This window comes from Balaenoptera borealis (assembly GCF_965194805.1).
Source record: "Balaenoptera borealis genome assembly, chromosome: 7".
Classification (NCBI taxonomy): Eukaryota; Metazoa; Chordata; class Mammalia; order Artiodactyla; family Balaenopteridae; genus Balaenoptera; species Balaenoptera borealis.
The window spans coordinates 130,550,393-130,559,722 of record NC_138864.1 but is presented as its reverse complement, the minus strand read 5'-3'; positions in this window follow the sequence as shown (position 1 = coordinate 130,559,722).

Genomic DNA, 9,330 nt, shown 5'->3' with positions numbered 1-9,330 from the left:
TGCTAAGGGGGAGCTAGAGAGTGGGATAGGTTTACTAACTACCCTAGCCCTAACGCGTAACCTAACCCTAACCCCTACCCTAACCCTAACACGTACCCTAATCCTAACCCGTACCCTAAACCGAGCCCTAAACCTAACACTAACCCTAACCCTAACCCTAACTCATACCGTACGCCGTACCCGAAACCCTCCCCGAACCCATACCCGAAGCCGTACCCTAACCCTAACCCTAAGCCTAACCCTAACCCTAGGCTACCCTTGACTGCTTCTGCCTCCAATAGATTTCCTAAGCACTAGTGTTTTAAGGAACAGCTTAAAAAGAGAATCCTAAAGTTATTTCTTTATAATGGGTGTGTTCCTTATCTTATCCTAGTGTCTAAACTCTTCTCCATGGTTGGACCCCCAAATAATATTCCTTTACGTGCTAAGGGGTATCTAGAGAGTGGGATAGGTTTAATAACTACCCTAACCCTAACGCGTACCCTAACCCTAACCCCTACCCTAACCCTAACACGTACCCTAATCCTAACCCGTACCCTAAACCGAGCCCTAACCCTAACACTAACCCTAACCCTAACCCTAACCCATACCCTACGCCGTACCCGAACCCCTCCCCGAACCCGTACCCTAAGCCGTACCCTAAGCCTAATCCTAAGCCTAACCCTAACCCTAGGCTACCCTTGACTGCTTCTGCCTCCAATAGATTTCCTAAGCACTAGTGTTTTAAGGAACAGCTTAAAAAGAGAATCCTAATGTGATTTCTTTATAATGGGTGTGTTCCTTATCTTATCCTAGTGTCTAAACTCTTCTCCATGGCTGGACCCTCAAATAATATTCCTGTACGTGCTAAGGGGTATCTAGAGAGTGGGATAGGTTTAATAACTACCCTAACCCTAACGCGTGCCCTAACCCTAACCCCTACCCTAACCCTAACACGTACCCTAATCCTAACCCGTACCCTAAACCGAGCCCTAACCCTAACACTAACCCTAACCCTAACCCTAACCCATACCCTACGCCGTACCCGAACCCCTCCCCGAACCCATTCCCCAAGCCGTACCCTAAACATAACCCTAAGCCTAACCCTAACCCTAGGCTACCCTTGACTGCTTCTGCCTCCAATAGATTTCCTAAGCACTAGTGTTTTAAGGAACAGCTTAAAAAGAGAATCCTAAAGTGATTTCTTTATAATGGGTGTGTTCCTTATCTTATCCTAGTGTCTAAACTCTTCTCCATGGCTGCACCCCCAAATAATATTGCCTTACGTGCTAAGGGGTATCTAGAGAGTGGGATAGGTTTAATAACTACCCTAACCCTAATGCGTACTCTAACCCTAACCCCTACCCTAACACTAACACGTACCCTAATCCTAACCCGTACCCTAAACCGCGCCCTAACCCTAACACTAACACTAACCCTAACCCTAACCCATACCCTACGCCGTATCCGAACCCCTCCTCAAACCCGTACCCTAAGCCGTACCCTAAGCCTAACCCTAAGCCTAACACTAACCCTAGGCTACCCTTGACTGCTTCTGCCTCCAATAGATTTCCTAAGCACTAGTGTTTTAAGCAACAGCTCAAAAAGAGAATCCTAATGTGATTTCTTTATAATGGGTGTGTTCCTTATCTTATCCTAGTGTCTAAACTCTTCTCCATGGCTGCACCCCCAAATAATATTCCCTTACGTGCTAAGGGGTATCTAGAGAGTGGGATAGGTTTAATAACTACCCTAACCCTAACGCGTACCCTAACCCTAACCCCTACCCTAACCCTAACACGTACCCTAATCCTAACCTGTACCCTAAACCGAGCCCTAACCCTAACACTAACCCTAACCCTAACCCATACCCTACGCCGTACCCGAACCCCTCCCCAAACCCGTACCCTAAGCCGTACCCTAAGCCTAACCCTAAGCCTAACACTAACCCTAGGCTACCCTTGACTGCTTCTGCCTCCAATAGATTTCCTAAGCACTAGGGTTTAAGGAACAGCTGAAAAAGAGAATCCTAATGTGATTTCTTTATAATGGGTGTGTTCCTTATCTTATCCTAGTGTCTAAACTCTTCTCCATGGTTGGACCCCCAAATAATATTCCTTTACGTGCTAAGGGGTATCTAGAGAGTGGGATAGGTTTAATAACTACCCTAACCCTAACGCGTACCCTAACCCTAACCCCTACCCTAACCCTAACACGTACCCTAATCCTAAACCGTACCCTAAACCGATCCCTAACCCTAACACTAACCAAAACCCAAACCCTAACCCATACCCTACGCCATACCCGAAACCCTCCCCGAACCCGTACCCTAAGCCGTACCCTAAGGCTAAACCTAAGCCTAACCCTAACCCTAGGCTACCCTTGACTGCTTCTGCCTCCAATAGATTTCCTAAGCACTAGTGTTTTAAGGAACAGCTTAAAAAGAGAATCCTAAAGTGATTTCTTTATAATGGGTGTGTTCCTTATCTTATCCTAGTGTCTAAACTCTTCTCCATGGCTGGACCCCCAAATAATATTCCTTTACGTGCTAAGGGGTATCTAGAGAGTGGGATAGGTTTAATAACTACCCTAACCCTAACGCGTACCCTAACCCTAACCCCTACCCTAACCCTAACACGTACCCTAATCCTAACCCGTACCCTAAACCGAGCCCTAACCCTAACACTAACCCTAACCCTAACCCTAACCCATACCCTACGCCGTACCCGCACCCCTCCCCGAACCCGTACCCTATGCCGTACCCTAAGCCGAACCCTAAGCCTAACCCTAACCCTAGGCTACCCTTGACTGCTTCTGCCTCCAATAGATTTCCTAAGCACTAGTGTTTTAAGGAACAGCTGAAAAAGAGAATCCTAATGTGATTTCTTTATAATGGGTGTGTTCCTTATCTTATCCTAGTGTCTAAACTCTTCTCCATGGCTGGACCCTCAAATAATATTCCTGTACGTGCTAAGGGGTATCTAGAGAGTGGGATAGGTTTAATAACTACCCTAACCCTAACGCGTGCCCTAACCCTAACCCCTACCCTAACCCTAACACGTACCCTAATCCTAACCCGTACCCTAAACCGAGCCCTAACCCTAACACTAACCCTAACCCTAACCCTAACCCATACCCTACGCCGTACCCGAACCCCTCCCCGAACCCATTCCCCAAGCCGTACCCTAAACATAACCCTAAGCCTAACCCTAACCCTAGGCTACCCTTGACTGCTTCTGCCTCCAATAGATTTCCTAAGCACTAGTGTTTTAAGGAAGAGCTTAAAAAGAGAATCCTAAAGTGATTTCTTTATAATGGGTGTGTTCCTTATCTTATCCTAGTGTCTAAACTCTTCTCCATGGCTGCACCCCCAAATAATATTGCCTTACGTGCTAAGGGGTATCTAGAGAGTGGGATAGGTTTAATAACTACCCTAACCCTAATGCGTACTCTAACCCTAACCCCTACCCTAACACTAACACGTACCCTAATCCTAACCCGTACCCTAAACCGCGCCCTAACCCTAACACTAACACTAACCCTAACCCTAACCCATACCCTACGCCGTACCCGCACCCCTCCCCGAACCCATACCCTAAGCCATACCCTAAACCTAACCCTAAGCCTAACCCTAACCCTAGGCTACCCTTGACTGCTTCTGCCTCCAATTGATTTCCTAAGCAGTAGTGTTTTAAGGAACAGCTTAAAAAGAGAATCCTAATGTGATTTCTTTATAATGGGTGTGTTCCTTATCTTATCCTAGTGTCTAAACTCTTCTCCATAGCTGGACCCCCAAATAATATTCCTTTACGTGCTAAGGGGGAGCTAGAGAGTGGGATAGGTTTACTAACTACCCTAGCCCTAACGCGTAACCTAACCCTAACCCCTACCCTAACCCTAACACGTACCCTAATCCTAACCCGTACCCTAAACTGAGCCCTAACCCTAACACTAACCCTAACCCTAACCCATACCCTACGCCGTACCCGAACCCCTCCCCGAACCCGTACCCTAAGCCGTACCCTAAGCCTAACCCTAAGCCTAACCCTAACCCTAGGCTACCCTTGACTGCTTCTGCCTCCAATAGATTTCCTAAGCACTAGTGTTTTAAGGAACAGCTTAAAAAGAGAATCCTAAAGTTATTTCTTTATAATGGGTGTGTTCCTTATCTTATCCTAGTGTCTAAACTCTTCTCCATGGCTGCACCCCCAAATAATATTCCCTTACGTGCTAAGGGGTATCTAGAGAGTGGGATAGGTTTAATAACTACCCTAACCCTAACGCGTACCCTAACCCTAACCCCTACCCTAACCCTAACACGTACCCTAATCCTAACCCGTACCCTAAACCGATCCCTAACCCTAACACTAACCCTAACCCAAACCCTAACCCATACCCTACGCCATACCCGAAACCCTCCCCGAACCCGTACCCTAAGCCGTACCCTAAGGCTAAACCTAAGCCTAACCCTAACCCTAGGCTACCCTTGACTGCTTCTGCCTCCAATAGATTTCCTAAGCACTAGTGTTTTAAGGAACAGCTTAAAAAGAGAATCCTAAAGTGATTTCTTTATAATGGGTGTGTTCCTTATCTTATCCTAGTGTCTAAACTCTTCTCCATGGCTGGACCCCCAAATAATATTCCTTTACGTGCTAAGGGGTATCTAGAGAGTGGGATAGGTTTAACAACTACCCTAACCCTAACGCGTACCCTAACCCTAACCCCTACCCTAACCCTAACACGTACCCTAATCCTAACCCGTACCCTAAACCGAGCCCTAACCCTAACACTAACCCTAACCCTAACCCTAACCCATACCGTACGCCGTACCCGCACCCCTCCCCGAACCCGTACCCTAAGCCGTACCCTAAGCCGAACCCTAAGCCTAACCCTAACCCTAGGCTACCCTTGACTGCTTCTGCCTCCAATAGATTTCCTAAGCACTAGTGTTTTAAGGAACAGCTTAAAAAGAGAATCCTAATGTGATTTCTTTATAATGGGTGTGTTCCTTATCTTATCCTAGTGTCTAAACTCTTCTCCATGGCTGGACCCTCAAATAATATTCCTGTACGTGCTAAGGGGTATCTAGAGAGTGGGATAGGTTTAATAACTACCCTAACCCTAACGCGTGCCCTAACCCTAACCCCTACCCTAACCCTAACACGTACCCTAATCCTAACCCGTACCCTAAACCGAGCCCTAACCCTAACACTAACCCTAACCCTAACGCTAACCCATACCCTACGCCGTACCCGAACCCCTCCCCGAACCCATTCCCCAAGCCGTACCCTAAACATAACCCTAAGCCTAACCCTAACCCTAGGCTACCCTTGACTGCTTCTGCCTCCAATAGATTTCCTAAGCACTAGTGTTTTAAGGAACAGCTTAAAAAGAGAATCCTAAAGTTATTTCTTTATAATGGGTGTGTTCCTTATCTTATCCTAGTGTCTAAACTCTTCTCCATGGTTGGACCCCCAAATAATATTCCTTTACGTGCTAAGGGGTATCTAGAGAGTAGGATAGGTTTAATAACTACCCTAACCCTAACGCGTACCCTAACCCTAACCCCTACCCTAACCCTAACACGTACCCTAATCCTAACCCGTACCCTAAACCGAGCCCTAACCCTAACACTAACACTAACCCTAACCCTAACCCATACCCTACGCCGTACCCGAACCCCTCCCCGAACCCGTACCCTAAGCCGTACCCTAAGCCTAACCCTAAGCCTAACCCTAACCCTAGGCTACCCTTGACTGCTTCTGCCTCCAATAGATTTCCTAAGCACTAGTGTTTTAAGGAACAGCTTAAAAAGAGAATCCTAATGTGATTTCTTTATAATGGGTGTGTTCCTTATCTTATCCTAGTGTCTAAACTCTTCTCCATGGCTGCACCCCCAAATAATATTCCCTTACGTGCTAAGGGGTATCTAGAGAGTGGGATAGGTTTAATAACTACCCTAACCCTAACGCGTACCCTAACCCTAACCCCTACCCTAACCCTAACACGTACCCTAATCCTAACCCGTACCCTAAACCGATCCCTAACCCTAACACTAACCCTAACCCAAACCCTAACCCATACCCTACGCCATACCCGAAACCCTCCCCGAACCCGTACCCTAAGCCGTACCCTAAGGCTAAACCTAAGCCTAACCCTAACCCTAGGCTACCCTTGACTGCTTCTGCCTCCAATAGATTTCCTAAGCACTAGTGTTTTAAGGAACAGCTTAAAAAGAGAATCCTAAAGTGATTTCTTTATAATGGGTGTGTTCCTTATCTTATCCTAGTGTCTAAACTCTTCTCCATGGCTGGACCCCCAAATAATATTCCTTTACGTGCTAAGGGGTATCTAGAGAGTGGGATAGGTTTAACAACTACCCTAACCCTAACGCGTACCCTAACCCTAACCCCTACCCTAACCCTAACACGTACCCTAATCCTAACCCGTACCCTAAACCGAGCCCTAACCCTAACACTAACCCTAACCCTAACCCTAACCCATACCGTACGCCGTACCCGCACCCCTCCCCGAACCCGTACCCTAAGCCGTACCCTAAGCCGAACCCTAAGCCTAACCCTAACCCTAGGCTACCCTTGACTGCTTCTGCCTCCAATAGATTTCCTAAGCACTAGTGTTTTAAGGAACAGCTGAAAAAGAGAATCCTAATGTGATTTCTTTATAATGGGTGTGTTCCTTATATTATCCTAGTGTCTAAACTCTTCTCCATGGTTGGACCCCCAAATAATATTCCTTTACGTGCTAAGGGGTATCTAGAGAGTGGGATAGGTTTAATAACTACCCTAACCCTAACGCGTAGCCTAACCCTAACCCCTACCCTAACCCTAACACTTACCCTAATCCTAACCCGTACCCTAAACCGAGCCCTAACCCTAACACTAACCCTAACCCTAACCCTAACCCATACCCTACGCCGTACCCGAACCCCTCCCCGAACCTGTACCCTAAGCCGTACCCTAAGCCTAACCCTAAGCCTAACCCTAACCCTAGGCTACCCTTGACTGCTTCTGCCTCCAATAGATTTCCTAAGCACTAGTGTTTTAAGGAACAGCTTAAAAAGAGAATCCTAATGTGATTTCTTTATAATGGGTGTGTTCCTTATCTTATCCTAGTGTCTAAACTCTTCTCCATGGCTGGACCCTCAAATAATATTCCTGTACGTGCTAAGGGGTATCTAGAGAGTGGGATAGGTTTAATAACTACCCTAACCCTAACGCGTGCCCTAACCCTAACCCCTACCCTAACCCTAACACGTACCCTAATCCTAACCCGTACCCTAAACCGAGCCCTAACCCTAACACTAACCCTAACCCTAACCCTAACCCATACCCTACGCCGTACCCGAACCCCTCCCCGAACCCATTCCCCAAGCCGTACCCTAAACCTAACCCTAAGCCTAACCCTAACCCTAGGCTACCCTTGACTGCTTCTGCCTCCAATAGATTTCCTAAGCACTAGTGTTTTAAGCAACAGCTTAAAAAGAGAATCCTAAAGTGATTTCTTTATAATGGGTGTGTTCCTTATCTTATCCTAGTGTCTAAACTCTTCTCCATGGCTGCACCCCCAAATAATATTGCCTTACGTGCTAAGGGGTATCTAGAGAGTGGGATAGGTTTAATAACTACCCTAACCCTAATGCGTACTCTAACCCTAACCCCTACCCTAACCCTAACACGTACCCTAATCCTAACCCGTACCCTAAACCGCGCCCTAACCCTAACACTAACTCTAACCCTAACCCTAACCCATACCCTACGCCGTACCCGCACCCCTCCCCGAACCCGTACCCTAAGCCATACCCTAAACCTAACCCTAAGCCTAACCCTAACCCTAGGCTACCCTTGACTGCTTCTGCCTCCAATTGATTTCCTAAGCACTAGTGTTTTAAGGAACAGCTTAAAAAGAGAATCCTAATGTGATTTCTTTATAATGGGTGTGTTCCTTATCTTATCCTAGTGTCTAAACTCTTCTCCATGGCTGGACCCCCAAATAATATTCCTTTACGTGCTAAGGGGGAGCTAGAGAGTGGGATAGGTTTACTAACTACCCTAGCCCTAACGCGTAACCTAACCCTAACCCCTACCCTAACCCTAACACGTACCCTAATCCTAACCCGTACCCTAAACCGAGCCCTAAACCTAACACTAACCCTAACCCTAACCCTAACTCATACCGTACGCCGTACCCGAAACCCTCCCCGAACCCATACCCGAAGCCGTACCCTAACCCTAACCCTAAGCCTAACCCTAACCCTAGGCTACCCTTGACTGCTTCTGCCTCCAATAGATTTCCTAAGCACTAGTGTTTTAAGGAACAGCTTAAAAAGAGAATCCTAAAGTTATTTCTTTATAATGGGTGTGTTCCTTATCTTATCCTAGTGTCTAAACTCTTCTCCATGGTTGGACCCCCAAATAATATTCCTTTACGTGCTAAGGGGTATCTAGAGAGTGGGATAGGTTTAATAACTACCCTAACCCTAACGCGTACCCTAACCCTAACCCCTACCCTAACCCTAACACGTACCCTAATCCTAACCCGTACCCTAAACCGAGCCCTAACCCTAACACTAACCCTAACCCTAACCCTAACCCATACCCTACGCCGTACCCGAACCCCTCCCCGAACCCGTACCCTAAGCCGTACCCTAAGCCTAATCCTAAGCCTAACCCTAACCCTAGGCTACCCTTGACTGCTTCTGCCTCCAATAGATTTCCTAAGCACTAGTGTTTTAAGGAACAGCTTAAAAAGAGAATCCTAATGTGATTTCTTTATAATGGGTGTGTTCCTTATCTTATCCTAGTGTCTAAACTCTTCTCCATGGCTGGACCCTCAAATAATATTCCTGTACGTGCTAAGGGGTATCTAGAGAGTGGGATAGGTTTAATAACTACCCTAACCCTAACGCGTGCCCTAACCCTAACCCCTACCCTAACCCTAACACGTACCCTAATCCTAACCCGTACCCTAAACCGAGCCCTAACCCTAACACTAACCCTAACCCTAACCCTAACCCATACCCTACGCCGTACCCGAACCCCTCCCCGAACCCATTCCCCAAGCCGTACCCTAAACATAACCCTAAGCCTAACCCTAACCCTAGGCTACCCTTGACTGCTTCTGCCTCCAATAGATTTCCTAAGCACTAGTGTTTTAAGGAACAGCTTAAAAAGAGAATCCTAAAGTGATTTCTTTATAATGGGTGTGTTCCTTATCTTATCCTAGTGTCTAAACTCTTCTCCATGGCTGCACCCCCAAATAATATTGCCTTACGTGCTAAGGGGTATCTAGAGAGTGGGATAGGTTTAATAACTACCCTAACCCTAATGCGTA